The sequence below is a fragment of the Periplaneta americana genome, chromosome 9 (genome assembly GCF_040183065.1).
Source record: "Periplaneta americana isolate PAMFEO1 chromosome 9, P.americana_PAMFEO1_priV1, whole genome shotgun sequence".
Classification (NCBI taxonomy): Eukaryota; Metazoa; Arthropoda; class Insecta; order Blattodea; family Blattidae; genus Periplaneta; species Periplaneta americana.
This window is the reverse complement of record NC_091125.1, coordinates 89,558,250-89,584,767: the sequence shown is the minus strand read 5'-3', so window position 1 is coordinate 89,584,767 and position 26,518 is coordinate 89,558,250. Positions and strand designations below refer to the sequence as shown.

Sequence of the window (26,518 nt, the reverse complement as noted above, 5' to 3'; positions counted from 1 at the left end):
TTTGTTACTTTGATTGCTTTTCCTCTGTACTCTTCATACTGAATATAAACTTCACTAATCCTATAGTTGATAGGGGGTTAGAGGAAAAGCTGACAACTGTGTTGGCATAACTTTAATATCATAATTTATATATTGGTCTTCACCTGTTAGAATATACTTGTCTTTGCTTGGAAGGACTAAGAGAAATGAAAATAAAAAGGGGGTAATCGGCATAGGATATCTCTGAGTAAACAATACAATCACGGGGTGTCAGAAGCTGGATACGCGCCCGTGACCTTCAGGTTGGGTGCTGAGAACGGGTTGGGTCGAGCAACGGGATGCAGCACCACACAAGTGTGTCAGTCGGCGAGGTCAGTGCTGCCAACTAATTTCTGCTTTAAATGTTTTGGCTGCAGTGCGTACTTCCAAGGATGAGAACTGAACGAAACACACATCAGACACCATACCAGCGGTATCCTAGCAACGAGTCGCAGACCTTCATGAAAAAAACACAGTAACGAATTTTAATTAATTACATCCGTTAAATTACTTGCAAAAAGTTTGCAACAGAATGATGTAGGATCAGTAGAACAGTTTAAAAGAATTAATATCAACAAAGAATTCGCATCCAACAAAGTTCCAGTTACGAGTTATAAGTTATAATAGCTGTTGTTCTTATGATGCCATATAGGAACCCCTTACAAACATGAATAAATAAACTTAGAACTCATTTTTCTGATCGCATTATTTATAAATTTAAAGTATTTATTTTCATACAACTTCAGCACACAGTACTGGATGCATAAATGTTCAAAAGGAGTTTCTACTGCGCCTTTTCCATGTCACTACCAGATTGTAAATGGGGAACATTTCGAACATCTAATATATATAAATCCAATTTACTATTTAAACTCAGAGAAAGCAATTTATTCACTAAAATAATAATTTGTGTAAATGCGAGTAAAGTTATAATTAGACCACGGAACTTTATGCACTAAAACTCCTGAAAATATGCAGTAAAAACTGTTGAAATATGAGTTAAAAATTGATATATATATATATATATATATATATATATATATATATGCAGTAAAAGTATACTTTATAGGTTTATTTGGTTTAATAATATGTGAATGAAAACAAGTTAAAGTAATACTTGCTTTTCACGTAATTATTATGGCAGTAAACAATCAACGACTTCTCCAGGTACTCTACTGTGAAATTTCTATCTGTCGGAATTAGTTTAATGGCGAGAATGATCTCTAGACATGACATGATGTGACTGGTGCACACTTGTAAGCACTTGTTCCAAATTTCAGCGACTGTTTGACATTTTCCTTTGAGAATGTCAGCAATTTGGAGCATTTCTTTATAGCTAGGATTATTCTCTAAAACACACGCTTAAATTTTGCAGACACTGCTTTATCTTAAGATGCAGCAACTGCTTCGAAAGAGTCTTTTACTTTTCGCAGCATTTTCATGACATCAACAATACGTGACTTTATTGTTTGCAGATGTCTAAATATATTCATTTTTGGTTCGACGAAATCAGAGTAAAAGCACGGTCTAGTATATACAGTCACGAAGCTCAATATGTAGGGAATATGCATCCATAGATAGTTGCTAACCACTAGGATCGCTACAATCGCCTCATCACAGACAATGCGAAATAGTACAGGCACAGTCTATTGTTCGCAGCACTCTCACAACTCAAGCTTCGTGACTGTATATACTAGACTGTGGTAAAAGCCTGAATGACATCTAGGCGACGCGTATTTACGCCCTGACTCCTGAAATATTACTTACACGGCTAGTATATAAATGTATACAAGACTAGTCTTATGTTAAAGTGAAAGACGACCCAACAACTTACACACTCCGAAGTATCCACTGTCGTCGCAGCAATTTCATATCCTCAACAGTAATTAACTAATTATTGATCTTATTTCTCACATAATTTGTATATTTCTTGGAAATTTTTCTTATTTTTAAAACAGAGAAATTTTGAAATCGGATAATAAATCGGGAAAAACAAGGAAAGATTTAATATATGCATTTAAATATGCAAAATTCTTAACTTCTACAATAAACTGTTCTAGCCTTTATTAATCAGTTAATTTTTTAGTACTTTGATTTTTATTGTATTTGTAAATGTAATATTAATTGTAATTATAATTGTAATTGTATTCTTAATATTGTAGTTGTAATCCCCTGGTAGAGGGGAAGAGAAGGCCTCATGGCCTTATCTCTACCACGATAAATAAATAAATAAATAAATAAATAAATAAATAAATAAATAAATAAATAAATAAATAAATAAGTAAATAAGTAAATAAATAAGTAAATAAATAAATAAGTAAATAAATAAATAAGTAAATAAATAAATAAGTAAATAAATAAGCAAATAAATAAATAAAAAACCTCGAAATATGCATTTATGCAAAATAAAGGTGGCTTCATTTGAACGAAAAAACCATGACTGGCAAAGATACATTTTTACTTTTCCAATATGCTAAATCAATAAGAATATGCGATTGCATGAAGTTCCGCATTATATTTATAATAAATGTTCTTATACTAAATTTTGAAATGTTTTGTTCATAAATTCAAAGAAACGCCTATTAAAATAATGACATAGTCAATAAACGTAAATTTAAAATTATGCTCTTTCAGATTCTATTAAAAACTATAGTGTGTTATTTAAAAATGTTCTCGATGACGTCATAACTATCACAATAATCATAAAACATTTTCCCACAAAAGTATTCTTTTTAATTACAAGATCCGACATATCTGAGCTTTTTGTGCAAAATCCCTTCATTAAAAATTTTAACTGCAATTATGCGTTACTTTTGAGAACACCTATCCATATATTTCACTGCCTAAAATGTGATTTTAATACTCGAAGACACATTTATGTACTTCAAACTCTTCGGGATAAAGGTTCTCCTGTCAATTTTTTAGCATGCTCTAGCACATTCAATCTTGAATTTTTTCAAGCGTAGAAAGAAGTCGAGAGTAGGCGGAGAGCGAAAATTTAAAGCGGCAGAAAAGTGTTCATTAACACAGTACGGAATGCGTACCTACACCAAATTAGAGAGTATTTGCCTACACGCAATAGAGAAACATTTAAAGTGACACTAATACGGGCAGTAACCGTAGAAATCGCTGTCGAAAGTTGACGAAAGAACGTCAAAAACTCATTAAAACGCAAGCTTACGTGTTGAGAAGTGTTAAGGAAAAAGAAAGTAGGCTGAACAACAATGGAGCAGCCTACTAGGCACACCCAAACGGATTCAGGAGAGAGACATTAATTGATGAAAGCCTCCGTTTAACCTTGCGTGTAATGCTGACCAGCCCTTGCATTTGTGTATTCCATTTTCTCTGAAAAACAATACCTCATTAACATAAGAATGAAGACACTAGGATTCAAACCCTACTGTTGTGCAATTCGTATTTCATTTGTCCATATAGTCACACCTTCTACTGTAGGCACGGTGTATACTACTGAGTCATTCAGAGTGTGCAAGATGGTCATAATAATATGAGAATAAAGTATTATGAGAAAGCGCATTCTTATATCCCCCCTTTTTTTTGTCAAAAAGCTCTTATAATATGCGAAACATCGATCCTTCACATTATAGTAAATAATGTCTCTATATCAGATTATTATCATAATAATTTTATTACTTACTCATTATTTAACTGAGTAAGCCTAAAGTTTCTTGTATTACAATTGTCAAGTACAGACACTGATAATAACTGTTTTTTTTTCCTTCTGCTAAGTGTGTTTATAACGTACAAATGCCTATTTAATCCAACCCTAGAAGCGCAGAATAGATTATTGTATACCCCTCCAGCTAAGAAAGGGTAAGAGCAACGCTCGAATGATGCAGTCTGCATAAACCGGCGATCAGCGCACAAAACTGCACATTTTGGGCCATATTCATAGACATTCTTAGCGCGGGCTTTCGGTGGATGATCAGCAAACTAACGTTTTTCGTATTCATAAACCAGTGTTAGCGATATGATATGATATGATATGATATGATATGATATGATATGATATGATATGATATGATATGATATGATATATGATATGATATGATATGATATATCATATATGATATGATATGATATGATATATGATATGATATGATATGATATATGATATGATATGATATATGATATGATATGATATGATATATGATATGATATGATATGATATATGATATATGATATATGATATATGAATCCTGTACAAGTAATCAGTCGATAGCCGGGGCTAGTTTAGCATGCTCGTAGCGCGGGCTAGAGAAATGTCTATGAATAGCATCCTTAGAGTTTGATTTCTGACATGCCTGCTCCAACCGTTACTCCACAGGTGTGGACTCCACCCCAATTATTGGATGAGTATTACGTAAGTCAAAATCATGAGTTCATTCTGCCCCACCTTGTATATAAGATCCATCTTCCCCTTCCATATCGCTTCTACCTTCCCTTTCTCTATTGTCCACATCTTCTCCAAATTCTACATTTTTTTCCATCTTCTTTTTCTTCTTCTTCCTCAGCTTCTCTTGAAACTTCATTTTTCATCTTCCTCACCATCTTCTCCTCAATAATTCTATTTTCCATGTTCGCGTCTCCATACTCATCTTCAATTTATTCTTCTCTCTCTGCTTTTGTCTTCCTCTTATTCTATAAAGAGTAGAACAATGATAATTTCTATTCTGACCTCAAAGAGAGAGGCTAAATCCAATTAATGAGCATTCTGCAACACCAGATTTTACTAAAATGAGAGGCTTAAATATGGTCACGAATTGTGAAGGCAGTAGTGGAGAAAAATTACACAACATAAATCACAAAATGTTTAAACGTATCTGATCTTTATGTGCAACTAGATAACAATCGCGCTTATTTCAGAGAATGGACAAAAAGCTCTACCATTCATACGCTCTAAACGCTAATTGCTGAAACATTTTAATTGCCGTTGTTAATAATGCGGAACGAATTGCGCACACTAGCGTTCCTTCACGCAGCGAGCTCTTTGCATTTCATTTGTCCTCCAAGATTGATTGCCATTGTGCAGTCATGAATCTAAACAAAGTTAAGCAATAACAATAACACAAACTACTGTCGACTCGTGCAGACGAGGTCACTTCGTTTTTATATCGGTATTGTAACGACCGCCAATAAGCTTCAGTTGATTACCTACAGAAAAAAATCATGTAAAAATGCTAAATACAGATTGAACCAAAATATATAGGAAATTAGATAACTACAAGAAAAAAAGCTACGCATTTGAAAGGCATGAAAAATAAAAAACAGGGAAACGGAAATTGAAACAAAAATACAGCAAATATAAAAATATACGTATTTACAGGGTTTAAAAAAATAACGTATAATGTGTTTTATAATTAGGTAGAAGGTTTTTAAGAAAAATGCTGACACGTCGAATCTTATTTAGTTTAGTTTGTAAATGTGAATCTTTTCTGTAGTCAATGTTACAGGGGCAGGTATTTATGGAGATTAATTTTATCATTTGTGTTTTTAATATTGGTGTCAGCAGAGATTGTTGGAGGTTGATTTGTACTCTTGGCGGAGATTAACGGAAATTTTGGAAAATACAATTATTTTGGAATTGGAGTATTAACTCAGTACGAATATTGCTTTCCAAATAATTAACATTAAAGGTTCGTTGGATTCTAGTAAAGGTGCGGTATGGCCAATAGACAATATTAGTTGGACTGAGACTGTATTTAACACACATTCATTAAAAAAAAAAAAAAAAAAAAAACTTGCTGCCCTCAAATTAACATTTTCCAATTATTATTAGTGAAATGCTGAATTCTTCGTCTTTTGAGTTCATTAATGTAATCAGAACCCCTGGAATACCATGTAATGTAGCCTACTTGGATATATAACAAATTCAAGTAAAAAATCCGAAAAAAAAACATAAATATTAAATTCGCTATGAAACGACGCAATAGTAATAATTCGTGAATGTGTTCATAATTCGCTATTAGAATTCTATTTCGCGATTTTTCGCGACTGTTTTATCAGAATACTCGTATTATTAATCAGAATCACTTAATTCGTAAAGATTAGTAAAAATCTATTCTATATCTATTATGTCATAACTTTCGCGATCTCCATAAATACCCTGCCCTGGATGAGCTATGACTTCATCCATAAATTTCTAAATTAGAACATATGTTTTTTTTTACATTTTTTAAATAGCGTCCTTTTATCGATCTACACCTTCATTTGTTTTATACAGGAGTGTATGTTGCTATGATAACGTTTTAATTGTTGATAAATCTGTTAATCACTGTATTTGGAAATAAGTTTAATTGAACTGAAAATAAAGATAGTTTCAACAGGAAGTGACAGAATTGCAATTTTAATGTTTGGATTTGGTGACAGAAGACGTACGCAATAGGAAGCGTGCACACTTTTTAATAAACCCATCAAAATCGAACATCTATTTCTCAGTCAGCTGTGACTAGACAAAAAGCTAAATTCAATTAACAGGACTTGTCAGAGACATAAGAAGATCTGGTAGACCATCCACCGACGAACTGGAACTTGACAATTTACTAAAGTAAATGAGAACCCACATTCTACTCTCAGTAATTTAGAATCTATATTTGGTGTTTCGAAAACAACCGCCTGGAGAACGAAGTAAGCATCACACTTATAAAAATTCAACTCGTACAAGAGTTAATGGATGAGGACTTTGATAGAAGGTTGCAGTTCAGCGAGACAATTACTATTTTCTGTGACCAAGACCCAAACTTTGTAACAAATGTTTTTTTTTTTTTAATGATGAAGCTACATTTTACCTCAATGAAGAGGTGAACAGGCACAACTGCAGGTATTGGTCGGAAAAGAATCCAAACTGGGTAAAAGAATCACATACACGATACCCTCGGAAGATAAATATTTTGGCAAGAATTGTAGGAGGCACAATCTTGGGCCCTTATTTTTTCGACGAGCCTCTTACCGGTGACCGGTATTTGGAGTTTTTGCGTGATGATGTTATATACAAATCTTCAAGATCCAGACATACCACACGATTCAATCTGGTTTCAACAGGATGGTGCGCCTCCCGATTACGCAGTCAATGTTCGGGAATGCCTGAATAAAGTGTTTCCGAATAGATGGATTGAAAGAAAAGGACACATCGGATGACCTACAAGATCACCTCATCTGTCTACGATTTATTCCTTTTATGGGCTTTTCTGAAGTGTGGGGCCTTTACCACGCAACCTAGTGACATGAACGAATTGAAGACCAGAATAAGAATGGAATGTAGATAAATACCGCCAGCTGTGAAAAAAAGATGTTCGAAAGGAATTAGTACTGCGGCTTAGTCATTACCAGATTGTCAGTGGAGGACTTTTGAACAATTAATTAAATTAATGTAATTATTTATTGTTTACTGTTAGTAAAATTAATTGCCGCTTGCACGCTTTTGTGTGAAAGTTAGTGAAATTGTATTACCTTTCTTTCTTGTTGTGTGCAGAGACATCAACTTCAATTAAATAAGTGAGATTATCCAGAATGTACAATTTCAAACACGCTCTTTCAGAAAATGTGAAAAAATCATATGTTCTAAAGTAAAAATTTATTCGATGACGTCATACCTTATGCAACAGAAAAGATTCACATTTACAAAATAAGTTCTTCTAAGAAATAAAATTCGACGTTTATGAGCATTTTTCTTAAAAACCTTCCTTCGGAATATGTATTATATAGCTTTCGTGTGTTAAATATTATAGCACCGGTACCTGGTTGACTAGTTTCAGTCTGTTATGGGCCATCTTCAGAACTGGTTGGTACTAGTCTTGGCGTCTTTTGTTTGCGTTTCCTGTGGAGGTGTGTTTGTGTAGTGTAATATGGAGTCAAAGAGTGTGTGTGTTCTGAAATTGAGTTGTGTTGAGAATTTCATTTGGATGTGTTTTTGTGTGTATACGTATTACGTATTGTTCTAGTGTGTAGTAGTCAACGAGGTACTATAATATTTAACACGTGAAACCTATGTATATAATACATATTCCGAAGTGATATATAATAAGTTAAAAGATGTGTAATCAAGATGTGTTAAAACTTTCCATCTAATTATAAAAGATATTATGCGTTACATTTGAAAAAAAAAAACCCTGTACTATATAAGGGATTTACAGTAACAAATACCGAAGCTTACATGAAGCAATCCTGAATATTATCTGCGTGCAGAATAAATTCCTTAATTTTCAGTTTATGAAATCTACATCACTTTAAATCTTCTGGCTTCAAGGATCAAATTCAACATCGAAAGTAACTTTTTATAGTCTGTTACTTAACTACGCTGTATCAAGAAATAGTTTATTTCACGTCGACGGAATCCGTGATGGCGATGTTATTTGGCGAGATGAGGCTGAGAATTCGCCATGCAATTACCTGGCATTCGCTTTACAGTTGGCAAAATCTCGGGAGGGAGGGAACCAGATCAAGTAATCAGTCAAAGAAAAATCGAACTCATGTCCGAGTGTACTGTGTCTCTGGATGAGTATGCAAATGCGCACACCTCCTGAGCTATGCTGGTGGCTTCTATCATGAGAAAAACCTTGGTCTATCGCACCACAAATGCATGACTCCTGGACAGAAGGATGGACAAACTCTCGTACGTTTAATTGGTCCTTCGATAAGAGTTCAAAGTCTATGGCTGTAATGACGTTTGATGACTCAGTCAAATGAAAACGTAGGTGTTAACTTGAGAATCCAAGCGTTATCGCAAAATTAAGAAGTGTTAACCACCATTCACGATGGCAACAATAACATAACCATAAAGATACTTATTACCCATGGAAACCTAAAGATGACGTCTATACATCTTAACATTCTGTCTACTTCAGCGCTCTGTGATTGTGTATTGTTTTAAGATAATGTGACATAAACATGAAAGCTTTGAGTTCGCAAATTCTCGTCTCCGCTTACGTATTCTTTGTGAATGCCTTCTTTGAATAACACACGGTAAATATAAAATTTTATGCTTACGTTATAGGCCAACTTGTTTAAATGTAATTGTCAATGGGACCAGGCCACTTTCACAATACAAACTCTAACGTAGACAAAGTAGTCTCATGTAAATACGTGTATTAAAAGTTGCCAATGGAACATCAGTTCCGAGAAGTTGGAAGTAATAGTATGTCTTCTATGAAAATTATTTTAATTAATTAATATATTACATAAGGAGTTTACAAATTACCCTCTACGTTCATTTATTTTCAATTACAACATATCCTTCATTACAGAAAATGTGACTAATTTGAATTATTACACTTAAATAGCTCTATAATTGGTAAATATACACTCTATGCCAGGGATTCCCAACTGGTGTGGTGTGTCGCGCAGCTCCAGGGAGTATGTCGCGAAATTTTGGAATTGAGAAATACATTTTATGCCATCCAGAAAGTCTCTTTAAAACCCATTTCTTATTTGCAATGAAGTCTTTGATATGCTACATTTTATTTTGAGACAGACTTTACCAGTGAAACGTGAATACCTGCAACAATACTTAGTTCAGTTTTCAATCATAAGATCATATACAGAGAAACTCTGTGCAATACACCAAGCTCAGACTTCACATTAATTTAAATAGACGAGTTTTCAAAAACGATAATAAAAATCTTCTATCGCATAGAGGATAACAATATAGTTGCTAAACAACTGCAGTGCGCACCTTTGTTGTTTTAATTAAGTACTCATAATTTCAAAACCACTGGTCTACTTCAAATTTGAAATCACATTTAGGAGGCTTGAACTTTTTACGTATTTTATAAACAGCATGTCTGGATTCATCTTTAATATTACTGGAACTACGGGCTGTTAAAGAAACTTGATACATATTTGCTGTAATAAGTAAAAAAAAAAGTACTAACTGGTAATTATTAAAATATTTTATGTAAATAAATATAGTATTTTACCTTAAAGCTCTTCATTCTTGATCATTTGACATGAAAGTTAAATATCCTTAGACTTTCAGTTTTGAAATTATCACAAGTTCAAGTAGGAAGTAGTTTCACACTTATCATTCCCTAATTTCATTAACCGGTTATGTCATCCGGATTTCTCTAGTAACCCTTCGATATACACGCATGTAGGGTAAAGGTTGGTAATATTGTGGTACGAGTAATATTGTGATAGTTCTTTTTTAGATTTCATTGCAATTTTACTGAGCGAGAGAAAGACCGGTTTTGTGCAGCAACTTGTCCACGAACATTCCCTTAATACGTTGATGCAATAAACCGATCTTCCTCTCGCTCAGTCAAATTGTAATAAATTCTTAAAAAGAACTATCACAATATTACTCATATCACAATTTACCAACCTTTACCCTACTTACATAAAAAATGTGCACTCAAAGTAATAAACGTATAATGCGCAAGAAATAAATTCTGTTGTTTCTGCGATGGTAATGTCGATTAATGGAATCGATTTGTTTGTTGTTGCCGAGGGTTGGCCAACTTTTTTTTTTACAATCGATGTTTTGTAGTCAAGGCGTTAATTCTGATATTGCTAGCCTTTTTGAATATCATGAATCATAATAGTTCTAAGAGTAAGATTGTAACTGATCACAGATTTCAATCTTTGGAAGTGGACGATAAAGATGACAAAGACGAAAATGAAAAATGATTATTGCAGAAATTAAGATTATGAATATGTTATTTAACTTGTCGCTTTCCACCACATCCTGGAATGCCAGTAGACTACAGATATAGACCGAACCAGCACGTTGTTTTCACATCCTTCATTCACGGGAAGTGGGCGCATGCTTCGTCACGTGTGCAGGCGCACTCCGCCACAGAGCGTACGCGCGTCACCGCATCGGTGTCATGGAGCCGAGAGATGAAAGTCGACGTGACTCCCGTGAAAGTCGCAGCTTCACCCACTTCTACGTATTTGTTAACTCACATATTACATTAACAGCGGAAGTCCGAGCACTTCCCTATCCATTTGCTAGGAGCGAGAAAAGGAATATGCTGTTGTCTTCGAATTAGTTTATGAAATGTTAATTACGCCTACTTTCCCATCACCTAATTAATGCAGTATGGAATTCATTACTGGACTTCACCCTTTTATTCTATTAGTCTCCCTTCAGGGGAGGGCACCACGATACATAGCACTACCACCAGAAACTAATGACCACATACCACGGGGACCAAGTCAGTGGCGGCCTTAGCCCACTCTACATGACGAAATATGGGAAAGAAAATAGAAATGATGAAAGAGGAGAAGTGTAATTATGATGGCGAAATGAGACCGAGATCTAACGCCGAAAGTTACCCAGCAATTCTGCTTCAATTGGTTGAGGGAAAACCTCGGAAAAATCTCAACTATGTAAACTTCTTCCTATCAAGATTTGAACCCGAGCCCGCTAGTTTCGACATTACTCCACAGTGATGGACAGACTCTATCCTTCACAAATATTTCTGAATTTATTCCAAGTAAATGAACATCGCGAGAGGTATTTGCTTAGACTATTGCACGAATATGATACAAAATAACATTAGTCTAATGAGCTCGGTATGTAAATAAGACTAAGTCAATTTTATTTTCAATGCAACTGGAACATTAGATTAGATTAGATTAGATTAGATTTATTTATTTAACCTGGTAGAGATAAGGCCGTCAGGCCTTCTCTGCCCCTCTACCAGGGGAACATCGTCCAACATCGTTTGTTAGTGTCCCTTGACGCCGTACACCGCCAGATATAACAGACTAAATAATCTAGGTCACTATTAAATTATGAAATTAGAGGTATTTGGATGCCAAACATTCCATAGGCTCTAACAATGCGATTAATAATTATGTGTTACGATTTCGGCTTACGAACGAAGCCTACCTTGACTATAACTGCCTATCTTATAGGTTATACAGATAGATATTTGAACATATTGCTGTTACGTAATGAAATAAACTTAATAGATGGAAGCTATTAAAACACAATTGGAGGAAAATCATTTCATAAATATAGAACAAATTATTTAAAACCAATGAAAATAAGCAACAAATAATTTAATCTCGCAAATCTCAGACAGAGTCAGACCACCAGAAGAAATAAAAAAATTGTTGAAAGTTGTACATATTCAGCTTTTAGTGGGTTATTTAACGACGCTGTATCGACGAGGTTATTTAGCGTTGATGGGATTGGTGATAGCGAGATGGTATTTGGCGAGATGAGGCCGAGGATTCGTCATAGATTATCCAACATTCGTTTTACGGTTGGGAAAAACCTCGGGAAAAAACTCAAGTAGGTAATCAGCCCATGCGGAAATCGAACTCGCACCCGAGCGCAAATCCGGATTGGCAGGCAAGTTCCTTATCCGACTGAGCTACGCCGGTGACTTATTCGTGTTTAATAAACACTATTATTAAAATCTGAAATTTCCACTAAATGTTTTATTGATTGCTCTCTGGGTCAAAATGATGCAGCCATGTCTCATCTCCACTTATGATCTTCGAAGGAATCTTCTCGCTTTCTTAATCTAACTTCCTTCAAGAGCGCCACAAAAATCTGCATACGAACTTCCAACTATTCGGGAGTAAGCAGTCTTTGAATCCAACACACATTAACACGCGCGACATGTAAGGATTTTTTTTTTTTGCAGCGCCACAATTTCTGTGTATTTAACGATAAGTAAAACAGAGAAACTTTCAAGCCTCCCGATCCAGCACGAGCACTGTCTAGGCAACACGCATGACTTCTCTGACAGAGAAGTTGCCGAATGAGAGCGGCGATTCACTTGTCACGGAAGTCACAGTCGCTGACGTGAGAGTATTTTAAAAACGTGAAAGAGGCCGTGAAGTGAAGTTACTTGGCTCAGACCAGAATCTAGAGATAGGCGTTTGTGACAACGACGTTGAACCTCAGTATTATACAATACAGGAATTCTTTAACGAGGGAACGACAGCAATAAAAATATTCCTTAAAGAATAAATTAGAAGTCTTTAACAAGGTAATAACGGTATTCATAGCCATGGTTACACTTGACAGACTCGGAATATTGGATTGTTTGAGTGTACACTCAAGCGTGCCCACATTCGAAGATTATTGGTTTGTATACGATGATGCAGAAATCCTTGTCGTTCAAAACACTTTCACATGAGAGTAGAGAAAATTCTACCTTATAAAATGGTTATTAGTTCCTTCCATGCATTACAATATAGTTTCTAAATTCTGAAATATTTAAAATGTTGATTTAATTTAAGTCACAGGTCTCCTTGTTTCAGGAAAACAAAAGTGAAAATAAATTTTATTTGAATAGATATATTATAAAATTAACCAGCTCACATTCTTACAAATCCTTCATTTGAAAAATCACGGCTTAGGCATTACCTGCTCTAAGTACACAACACAAAATAACAGTGAAAATGGTGCAAACCCTTCCCATGCTTGCTGACAAACATCTAGAAAGTTAATAATCTCTTCTATTAAGCTAGGGAACAAAACCTACAAGATCACAGCTATACAAATAAATCATTTAATTCTACACAACAATTTTATTACTGTTGAAGTTTGAGACTTTAAGGCAACAAGTTCGTTAGATGTGTCGTCCGAGAGGTTTACATTCTGAACATTCTTTCTTGCCATGTAAGTTCTCTGTATTTGATTTTTTTTTATTAGTCCTACCAATCATTGCGCCTAAAATCTGCAATCAAATTTATCAATGCCTTCTCATTAGGCAGATATTTTTTTTTTATTATTTCCTATATTTTCTGTAATATGTTTATTTTAACAGTGTTGTATTACTGCCATAAAAACCACCTATTTCCAGCTAATATCTTTCGTATGTACAATATTCTTACTCACAAATGGCTTTTAAGGAACCCGCAGGTTCATTGCCGTCCTCACATAAGCCCGCCATCGGTCCCTATCCTGTGCAAGACTAATCCAGTCTCTATCATCATATTCCACCTCCATCAAATAAATTTTAACATTATACTCCCCATCTACGTCTCGGCTTCCCCGAAGGTCTTTTTCCCTCCGGTCTCCCAACTAACACTCTATATGCATTTCTGGATTCACCTATACGTGCTACATGCCCTGCCCATTTCAAACGTCTGGATTTAATGTTCCTAATTATGTCAGGTGAAGAATACAATGCGTGCAGTTCTGCGTTGTGTAACTTTCTCCATTCTCCTGTAACTTCATCCCGCTTAGCCCCAAATATTTTGTTAAGCACTTCATGCTCGAATACCCTTAACCTCTGTTACTCTCTCAGCGAATCCAAGTTTCACATCCATACAGAACAACCTGTAATATAACTGTTTTATAAATTCTAACTTTCAGATTTTTTGATAGACTAGATGACAAAAGCTTCTCAACCGAATAATAGCAGGCATTTCCCATATTTATTCTGCGTTTAATTTCCTCCCGAGTGTCATTTATATTTGTTACTGTTGCTCCAGGATATTTGAATAGCACTGCTAATCAATTAAGATACTTCTGCATTAGAATTTTATGCTTCTAAAACATATATATGACCTTTAAATATTCTATACAGGAACTAAAAAGAATCGCCAAGAGATAAATTGTCTTTAATCTTGAAGAATTATAATTTTAACGAGGCGTATAAAGTCAACAATTGCTAATTTTAAGTCTGTCAAGTAATTTTTTTCTGAAACTGAATGAACGTCTTAATTTGATATTGTAAGGATATGATATGTGATGGTTGTGATGATAGTGGTGGTAACGGCGGTCAGGAAGATCATGCTAGCGGTGGTGGGGTTGACAATAATGGTAGTAGTTTTGAAGAGATAGCTCTCGCTTTGACGATCTCGAAACCAACGCCTTAAATGCAGTAGACAATACACGAACTATGGTACGACACTTCCTGGTTCGCAGTCTTTTATCGATATGTATCGATCCTCGTCAGACCCCCCTATTGTTCGCGACTCATGTGGAAACTCGTTTACAGTTGCATTGCATAGAGGTGACGTCACACACAACTGTATTGCGAGGGACACGAAGCAAGAGCCGCGCGGTTGCGAAACCATGTACAGTGGCATGAGAAGTATGCCCGTGCGTAGGTATACAGGTATGTTGATTTCTATTCTTCTCCTCTAGTTTGATATCAAAATATTCTATGTATTTTAACCTATAACTTGCTCCAGTATGTTTAATTTGATATGTTCAGTTTCCTTTAAATATCAGAAGTCTGAGAGAAGATTCTTACATATTCTATCTTCACCGAAATCAGGGCATAGGAATTTTCTTCTGCTTTCTCACATTGCCTACACATGAGATCACCAATAATGTCCTTGACTTGTAGGCGTCTTCTGACGCGACAGTGAATAGCAGTAACCTCTGCAGCCATATTGTTTTGTTGGCGAATATAAGCGAGTGAAAACAAATCAGTTCATGTTACTTTCGGAACCAGAATTGAAAACTGTCCTCCTGTAACACTTTACAAAGAAGAACTTCCCGAAGCAGACGATGTTAAATATTTAGGTATGCATTTAGATCGCCGATTAACATGGCGTAAACATATTGAAACTAAACATAAAGAATTAAATTTTAAAACATCAAAAATCTATTGGTTATTGGGACCTAAATCAAAATTGTCATTAGAAAATAAACTTCTTGTTTATAAGGTCATACTAAAACCAATCTGGACATACGGCATCCAACTGTGGGGAATTGCTAGCAACTCAAACATTGAAATACTGCAGAGATATCAGTCTAAAACTTTACGTTCCATTGCCACTGCACCATGGTATGTCCGTAATGATGTCATTCATTGTGACCTCAACATTTCAACTGTGAAAGAAGAAATCTCTCAATTCAGTAAAAAAAATACCTGCACCGATTAAATCAACATCCCAGTCATCATGCATTAAATTTGCTGGATAACAGTCAAACAATAAGAAGACTTAAAAGGTCCAATGCTCTTGACCTTCCATTCATTTCTAATACAGCTATTTGAAACATTATTATTTTTCTTTTGGAGTGTTGTCATGGGATAACATCTCCACTCATGCCGTATCCTTGTATAATATTTACTTATTGTCTCTTATAGACAGATTGTAAATGTGGCATGTGTTAAATAAAAAAATATATAGTTTTGTACTTTTTGGTAATATAAGTGACTTACTGAGTTCAAGCTATTGGCAGACAAATGAGAAATGTTGTCTCTTTCACAGCTAGTGCTTCAATGAAAATTCTTTAATTTCTTAAGATCCTATTTCAGTGCTCTGTGTTCAGCATTTATAGGAAGGCCGATAGTGGGCTCCATTTCAATAAAGAAAAATAAGAAAATGCCATAGGGTTTACCTATGCTCTTCAACTAGCCTGGAAGTAAACGTAATTTATTTCAGGGTATCTAAAGCAAGCTCACTAAGACAAAATGTATATGTTTGCATTTATATAATTTATATATCACATTTTTTTTATGAAAATAGAATTGCATACTTTTCCGCATGGGAAACTGTTACGTTTCGGATATGCTGAATCACAGCGGAAGACATTAAACGATTTCTGTGAATGAAATGTTTAAGAACTTGACTAAAGTCCTTGAAGGAGAGGATGAACTCAATAATCCGAATTCTTAGATAGAATTTAGAATACTATGACATAATTGTATATTTTTTCCTACAACAAAACTATGAAAATTATTTCTGGGGTAAATGACACGATTAGTGTGTCACAGTGTATATAATTTACGAAACAACCGACATTCTTTTTAAAACAAAGGAGCATCTCATTTCCCCCTTCATTCAGAGCATAGCTTTGTTCGGAAAATACGAAAAAAAAAAAAAAAACACTTATAGAGCAAAAATGTTTGAAGTGTTACAACTCAAACGTACTTTGCTTTAAACCTTTAATTGTATGCTAAGTCGCTGTCTTTTTACCATTTTCAGGTATCTAAAACAAGAAAAGAAATGTTAATATTGAGACGCATCACTAGACATGGCGATAAAGAAAATAAAAGCGAAACGAGTATTGAACTCAATTGAAGAGAGAGAGAAAAATACACATTGTTATATTAACGAAACTCACACCAGGCGGCAGCATATGTGTCATGCTATATGGAGCGAAACGTGGAGTGTAAGTAAACCAAGAAAGCATACTGTGGGGAAAGATTTACGGCTAAATATCGGAAAGAGCACCAAGAATAATATTACTATCGTTCCAGGCACGGCGTAGTCTATAAAACTCTTGAAGGCAAAATTTATGACCCTATGAACTGAACTCACGACGAGTGATAGGGAATGGAACATGCATTTCTGCAGAATAAAATAGCGTTAAGTCAACTTAAAGAGGAAACATTAAGAATAAAAATAAAAATAAAAATGTCTTCCGGCGAGAATGGAATAATCACGTCGTGGTCTAGTGGCTAGCATGTTTATCACTAGAGCCGAGTTTTGAACTCATAACAATTTTATATAACTTCGTTCGGAAAGGAGGTAAATCTGAAAATCATGTGTTAAAGATACACACAATGCAAAAAAATGGATATTTGCGATAATTATCCCCATATTCCAGAACAGGGACAGAAATTAATGTGAAAATTGCGGAGGGACTAGCATAACGAACATAAATTATAAAATTTATATTAGAAGAAACTCCTACAACTGAGTTTTAATTTTATTGAACTTACCACCGTGATGGCCTGCATAAAGTACAAAGCATATCAATAAACATGACGTAAGTACAAAGACCAGTATAAGCAGGGTTTAAGCCACAGTCGCATTTTACTAATCGACTTCTAAAAATGAAACGAACTTTCAATACAAATGTGCAAAAATGCGTCAACCACATTGGACTTCAGAAACGAAGATGGTAATGGAGGAAATGAAATCAGAGATGTGTATGAACTAATCTGAATGTAAATCAAATTCTAATGGCCTGGGCAACGTTCAAGAAGGTCCGTATTGAGCAATGAATTTCAAACAGTGGTACAATTCGTGTAAGTTAAGTGAACAGTCTCTTCTAATTAATTTATATAACATTCCATCGCATACTGTAAATTGTGAGTGAGGATTTAGTTGCATAAATCTTGTAAAAACTGGAATTAGAAGCCGCCTTTCAGTAAGAAAAGGTTAGCACTCTGCTAACAATAAATCTTGAAGGGCATACTAGTAAATAATATTAATGTTCAGAGTGCCCATAAAATAACGTATTTTAATGTGATGTTAATTCAACAATAATTGATTCTAAACATACTTACTTCTAATGACTTACTTACATAAGTATATCTAGAGTGTGGTAAGATGGGTTGAAAGTAATAAAACTCCAAGAAACAAATTACAAAACTTTTCGTTTCCGCATACTTTATTAATTTTATCTTTTTGTACAATTATGTGAAATATTGCATACGCTTTCCGCAATTTGCACAAATGTAATTTTTCATTTGTACATTTTTGCTACAATTATTTATTTTCGAGCTTAAATCCTGGATATAAGTACGATTAACGTAACAACGTATAAATTACAATGACTAAAAGGAATTACATATGAAAGATATACAAATGTGAACATAAATAACATATTACGGAAGATATAAAATATATAAATATGATCGAAAGCCATTATGGTGATACAGGATTATGGTGTAAATTAGATCTTAAAGTTTGTATTGACGATTTAATGGCCAGAAGGGTAAAATATTTACAAATTTTTCTACATAAATTGGATTTTGCACAAAACATCTGTTCGGAAAGAAAGCATGCTAATTAACTACGTTCGTTTAATTTCTCCTTAAACAAATAAATTAAACAATTCTGCAGGTCTCCCCACCGGTTCCAGATTTAAAGGCGCCCTGTTGAGTTCACTACTATGCTCACAGAGCTGTGACTCACAGTTTGACGAACACTTGTATATGTAACGGGAAAGAATCACAGCTTCAACGCAATGTGAATGTGAAAGTCGTGGGTTCGACTCCCGTCAGTAATACGGCCTTCCTTTGCTAGTACAACCAGCGAATAGGGATTATAAAGAATGTACACTTCGCGTGTATGTACCTTTGATATAGCCGGACCGATTTCAATGACCTTCAAGCCAGCTGGAGCGTCAGATTCTGCTTTCTCCCTAGAGTTGGCGCTGACATCACACCAGCTAGCAGTCGACACAGCGGAAATATAGCACATACAATTAATACATCTAGGTACATTATGTACTCAAATAAAATAAATTGGATCCATAAAATAATAAATCCTTCATTAACTGTAATGTCTAGACTCTAGAGTTCCTTCATAATGAGAGTTCAGACGTTGACCCCAACAACAATTAAAATATGTAATGATTTGATAGCGCTGAAAATGGAAAAACAAAACTCTTACGAGAAGTAAAACCATATACCTATATTATATTATATACAAATATTAAACGAATTCGATGCTTAATTTTATAACGTATTACATTATTTTATGATATAATTTATGATATCTGAAATATAAAATATTATTATTACAACTAGTTTGTCACTGAGAAATAAGGAAAAGCTGTTAACTTGAATTTATTTGAAGCAAAGCGTTACTGGATTATGCAATAAGGTAGGCGATGTTTGGATCCTGTGCCTTAATTCTATTCTCAATTATTATCTTAGCATATGCTCGATTACACTACCTCTAGCGCTTGAAAGTGGAACTAGCCGCTGGCGCACAGATAAACAAAACATAGGAAAATTCGCTCAGTGTCCATTCTTTATAATCCCTATTCGCTGGTACAACCTCGTAAATGGAAATCTGGCTTCTTGCCGAGTCTAGTTAGGTACTCATCTAAAATAAAGTCACGTCTCAACTAAATTCAAATGTGAATTAAACAAAGGCTTTTCGGAAGATGTAACTGTCTTAAGAAAAGCTACAATTCGTCCATAATTATAGTTTACAGTCAGAAATCAGTGCAGAATTGTCCAAAGGCAAAATTTATTGCACTCCCACTGACATAACACAATAACACGAATATTGATATTGAGAGAGTGTTCTATAATAAACAGGAAAATCCTCATACACTTTCAAAAGACGGATAAAAATAAATATTTCAGTGCATCTTTGCCTCAGGTTTACTAAGGCATGAAAACTATACCCACAATCCCCATCTTCCCCTATCAAAAACCTGTTGGAATCTCGACTAAGAGAATGCGTGAAGCAGTAAACTGGGCCTTCCTTTCCAGACGACTGTTAAAACAATACAAAGTTCGACTGTGAGGGAATGTTGATGGGAATGCTGACGACATTTAGGGGTGTACAGTTTAACCCAAACATGTGTTTCATTTCAGCATTGTATAGTTCATCGCCTTTTTCCTAAGGCAAATTTAACTACAAATTCCTTCAAGCCATTGCTTGATATATGTATAGAGATATCCCAGATAGTGTTCGGTATTTCTTTAGCTCTTCTCCCGGAAAAAGTAATAGAATACAGCTTTTACAGGCTCTTGGACACACTAATGTCATAAGCAATGAAGAGGCTGATGCTATGGGCTAAGACAGGGTTGTCCAAAGCAAAAGGTAGCGACAAATCACTGTTGAATGCAGCCCGCAAGACTTCAGTCTACGTTTGAGGAGTGAGGATGGAGAGGTAGCTGATTAAATCTCAAAGTGTGACAGTGGATTACGTCATTTAGCTGTTATCAACGGCTGTTTATTTATCGGATTATCAAAGTTAATAGTTTCTCTGGCGAATATACAAGTTAAATTCTACAAGTGGGTGTGCAAAAAAAAATAATACTAGCATTTGATTTGTTTTAGGCATATTTGCTTAGAAAATTATTTGCGATAAAGAACCTAAGTTTAATTTTCATTTACTTCAAAACTCGTTATTATAACTTATCTCCCTTCACCCAAACACCATCGATTTCATCACAGAAAACAGCATTTTCCACCACTGCTCATTCTATTCTCTTTCATTTCTACTAACACGTTTATTTTACCGTTCGAGGATCCGAAGACCTTTCCGTCCTGGATCTTGTTTATTAGTCACATAATCTTATAAAGTTAATTTTGTAATTACGCAAGATACGGCATTCCCAACAACGTCGGTATAAATCTTTTTCGTAATCATAATTGCAAGGAAATGTTCAGCGTAAAGCAATGCACATAATTTCACATGTACTGCCTTTCACATATTTAAAAGTTCCTGTAGTCTTCGAAGAGGATTATACTTCCTGGATCTTCCGCATGTGAAAATTCATAACTGCAGTGAAAATATAACGCGAGAAATGACCTAAATTCTTTTTAATTGAACTATATACAACAGTAATTACATATCGATGCGTGTGGTCGGAGCGAAATTGGTTATATTATTTATTTTAAATGTATTTTAATTGGTAGTGTTTTTTAATCTCATTGTGTTTCTCATTTATTATGTAATTGTATCTGACGTGTACATCCATGTATATGGTTATGTATAGAATAAACAATGTTTTCTTATGGGGTAACTATACCAATGCTAATAGGATATTTATTGCACAAAAAGAATTATACGATCCATTTTTAAATTAAGTTTTGACTCATCCAAACCTTATTTTAAACAATATAATATTTTAACATTTCCATCCATTTATATTTACAAATGCCTAATTTTCTTTAAACAGAATGAGAATAAATACAATAAGAATTTAGATTATCATAGTTATAACACGCGAAATGCACATCTGTTTCCAATAAAAAAAAATCATAGACTTGTGAAATATGAAAAATCGCCTGCCTGTACTGGCATTATGTTTTTTTAATAAATTACCATTGCAGATAGCCAACAAACTTTACCTTACGCAAAATTTAAAGCCAAAGTTAAACAGATTTTAACTGATCATATTTTTATTCAGTATAAGAATTCTTAAATTACAAATTATGATTTATGTAATACTACTTGATTATATTATTTATTTTAAATGTATTTTAATTGGTAGTGCTTTTAATCTTATTGTGTTTAGGCTATTTATTATGCAATTTTTTCTGACGTGTATATCCATGTATATGGTTATGTATAGAATAAACAATCAATCAATGCGTACAAATCTGTACTAAAAATAAATTGTATTTTATATACTCCCAATATTCTCATAAGTTCAATTTTTAAGTAAAAGAACTCCGTATCCGTTACATTTTTAATATTGATGGTTTTCTTTATAACATATCCTATTTCATGAGCTTAAGCAATTATTATTATTATTATTATTATTATTATTATTATTATTATTATTATTATTATTTAAACCTACAACGATTCTGGCATACTGAATTTCCATTATTACTACAAAAATTCAATTTCGATATCAACGATTTTTGTTACTAACTTTTGCTAATCATACATCACACCAGAGCCTTCTTTAGTTACAAGCCGGAGCCATACGTCGGCAACACTGTAATTAACTGTCACCCGGAGGCCTACCTTACAGGACACGGGTTTGTGCTAATACCGATTTTCAATGTAAATTAATGTTACAATATAAGTGTGTGTCGATGGAATTATGTTCGCGGTCGTACCAAACGTTCATTGTTGATGTATTATAAACTAAATGCGTGTTGGTGATAAAAAAACAAGACAATAAATGAAAATAAAATGGTTGCAGTCTTTTGCAATTTTTACGGTTATTGATGACAAAGTAATTGACTTTTCTACTAAATATTAAATATTGTATAACTACATTTTTATAGTCTTATTTGTGGTTTGTGTGTATTGGAATTCTAGTCAAATTGTTGGGTCTCGCCTGCTATATCAATAAAGTTACGCCGATGGTTTTCAAATTCATTGTAAACAGCTGTTTCGTGATCCCATAAATGTGGCAGTTTTGTTGAAGATTCGGGATGCCTGCTATAAGTCAGAACTACCTAATTTGCAGATGCATATAATCACTTTGTTGGTTTTCAAGGTTTGTTTATTAATATTATTTATTTTGTAATAAATTAGGTATAAACATGTTTCTTTTCACTTCGTATTTACAGGATTTAAAGTTCACCGAGTTTACGCTGACACATACATGTATTTAATAGATAATGTTGCGTTTTGTTACGTATTATGTTGAAGGTATGTTTTTTCATTTTTTCATAGATTTTTTTTTTACTTGGCTTAACTGTATTTACATCCTCATACTTTTATTATAATAGGTATGTCAATAGTTTCTTCTGTTTACATTTTATTTTAGGCCTATTTGCATAATTTACATTCTTAGCTTGTTTTCTGTAGTCATATTTATTTAAAATTATATTTTAAAAAGTTTATAACAAATAATTTAGGATAACAGTATTGTTATGGTGACTGGCCAGGTTCAAACTAAAACTGGCTTCCTGGACATCTGAAATATTTATAGAAAAGCACGACATAATCACATGAAATTAAAATGCATAATATGATATCCTACACCTTTCACGTCAGAGGTGAAACAACATTAAGCGGCAAAACATTGTCAATTTGCTAGCCACAAATTTGTTAACTGAATGGAACTTAAGAATACTGCGTAGGAACGTACGTCTTTATTGCATTATTGATTTTATTATTTTCGGTGCAAGGAATATCTTTTTTATTTATTTATTTACCTTCGTACTATCAATGAAAACATGTTTTTTTTTGTAATTATCTTAAGTGGCAGGCTTTGTATGTAAGTAGCCTACTTACGCCGTATTCTCAAGTATAGCTAATTGATTGCAATAAAACACTATTTTCGAACCCGTAATAATTTACATCACTACTCTGAATCTTGATCTTACTTTTGTGCATGAAGTAATATTGAAAAAATACGCGTTACGTATAACGAAAGCAATGAGCAAACACAATATCACTTTAAAATCTCACGCCTCCACTCTGCGTTGCCAAACCTACCCATTCTCCGGCTTGTAACTAAAGAAGGCTCTGATCACACTCATGACAACATAGGCCTACCAGATTAAGTGCAGATTGCAAATAATAAATGAATCACAGAACCAGAAATAGCGATTTTGTTTGTAAATGCTTGATTTTTATTACTGAATAAAGCTGCGCACATGAGCAGTCATTTGTTCCGCTCTCGAAAGAAAACACTAGAGCTCACCGTCAGCCTCATAATACACAAGAGCATCGATAAAGCCGTATGAATGTCACCGCCTGTTAGATCACAATCTGAATTCAGGCATGACGTGTTGCCTGTCTATACTTGAGTGCTCACACTAAGACATCTGTGAGTAATGTCCGAGCAGGAAGTGGCATTGTTTAAGACCCCGTGATAAACGGGCATACTTTGCAAGGTTTGCTTTCAAGGTCTTCTATTCCAAAATCACTGAGACAGCTCTACGCACTATGAGTTTTTAAAAGGTTAATTTTCATTAATGTTTCATGTTATAAATATGTGCGAAGGTTACGAAGAAACAAAACGCAAAGGGACGAGTAACTTGTAAATGCATATTAGTCTTTCGGCATTAAGAGTAAAAAATATGATTTCCACATAACCTAACTTTATTTCTCTTTCAGTTGTTTTTCATTTTCCTATTCTGTCATATTTTCTCTTCTCCATCATCATTTGACCTCACCTTCTTTCGTAATTTTAATTATCATTCCCGTTCTCATCCTTCCCCTTTTCATCTTCCTTTTCCTCCTTGCTTTGTAACTCACTCCCACTATCATCCATCATCTCCTTCCTACTCATCTTATTCTGTAAAAACTAATCTATTGTCTTTTTCAACCATGGTGAAAAGCAATGCAAACAACCCATTCTCTTCCTATACGACAACACGTACTATTGCCAGTGACTATATACTAAATGTATAACAAATATTTACTAAATAAATAAAATACAGTTAGGCACTATCACGATTAATGTTGTACTAAAATACAGGCATATAATCTTCAAGATAACTATGAACAAATACCTGTTACAACGAATATAAATATAACGTAAAACTGTTAGTTAACAGACGAAAGTAAGTGCTGTGCCGCAACCTCTGCAGAAACCTATAAAAACCGACTTAATACGATATGGGGAACATAGTCTAATTAATAGCACAGTAAAACCTCATTAATCCGGACTAATTTGGGGGGATAAGTTGACTGGTTTAACCAAAGTCCAGATTAACTGAAATAATCTAAAATAACAGTAGAAAGTGCATTAAAATTCCGTTTATAGCAACAAAACGTGTTTATTATGGTGTATTTGAAGAGCATACGCTATACAGTACAGTAAAATGTGTAATCGATAAAAATATTTGTTTGTATAATTTAATTACTTTCATGCAAGCTTGATGAATTTTCTTTATTTTTAATACCATAGGTGTAATATTGTAATCATTGTAATTCCATACTTCTAATGTATAAAAGTAAGTCTTAAAACAAGGTTCTTTAATTTTTCCAAACTCAACGCTTTTTTGTCTGTCCGGATTAAGCGAACTCCAGTTTATCGGGGTCCGGATTACAAGGTTTTACCACAGTCTAGTATATACGGTCACGAAGGTCAATACGTAGTAAATATGTATCCATAGATAGTTGCTAACCACTAGGATCGCTAATGTCGCATCATTACAGACAATGCGAAATAGAACCGGCGCAGTCTATTGTTCCTAGCACCCTCACAACTCAAGCTTCGTGACTGTATGTACTAGACTGTGATTTTACTGTATTATCTATGGTAATATCAATCTATATATGTAATTTTTAGTCTGTTATTTAACAACTCTTTGTCAACTACTAAATTATTTAGCGTCAATGGAATTGGTGACGAGATGATATTTGACTAAATGAAGCAGAGGGTTTGCTATGGATCACCTGACATTCGTATTACAGTTGGGAAAATCCTCAGAAAAATCCAACCAGGTAATCAGTCCAAGTGTGAATCGAGCACAGCTTCGAATCAATTTTGTTCCATACCCCATACTAACCGTTATAGAATCCCATATTACGAAATCTGTTTTCTAAAGCAATAATCAATCACTGAGACTTCGTCACATCCCTGTTTTGATTCCAATTTTTACTTCGCCTCTTATCTTGACAAGTAGGCCTATATTTCAGTCTTGTCATCACAAATGTCATATAATATACAGGAATTAAAACCTGGTTCCTTCGATGAGAAGTCATCCATCGACATTGCCACAACCAATTTTCGGTGAAATATAAGAATGATGATTTTAATACGGTATAGATGAATGGTAGGGTGGTTCTGAAAGATTATACAGTTTAGAAAATACTTCTTCCACCTTAGAAAATCTCAGGACATTCCAGAAATAAAAGTCTTGGTTATTAATCGGAATGGAAATCTCGGATTCAATCGTAGGTGGTGGCGGGATTTTTGTCGTTTCCAAAACTTCCAGAACGGTCCCGAGGTGCACTCAGCCTCCTCTCAAATTGAATTTCGGCGTCTTTCCCGAACGTAAGAGGCGGTCGGTGCCGACCATACCACCTCATTCTTGTGCCAAGATCATGATTCATGAAAGCCTAGAGCTCTACCTTCATTCCGCCCAAGCTCCTTCAAGGCCTTTTGAGGTAAATAACACATCTCGAATGAAAAACTGTAAGAGATATTTCCAAGCACCAAGTTCCATGGGCATGGGTCAACGTCCCCTTCGCTGCTCCATGTTTATGTGGCAGGAA

At 34.4% G+C, this 26,518-nt stretch overlaps 1 protein-coding gene across 3 annotated transcripts in view; it reads right to left on the bottom strand.

Annotated features, from left to right (window-relative positions):
- Positions 1–26,518, bottom strand: part of LOC138706214 (uncharacterized) — a 195,504-nt gene that overhangs the window by 33,850 nt on the left and 135,136 nt on the right. The window lies entirely within an intron of this gene.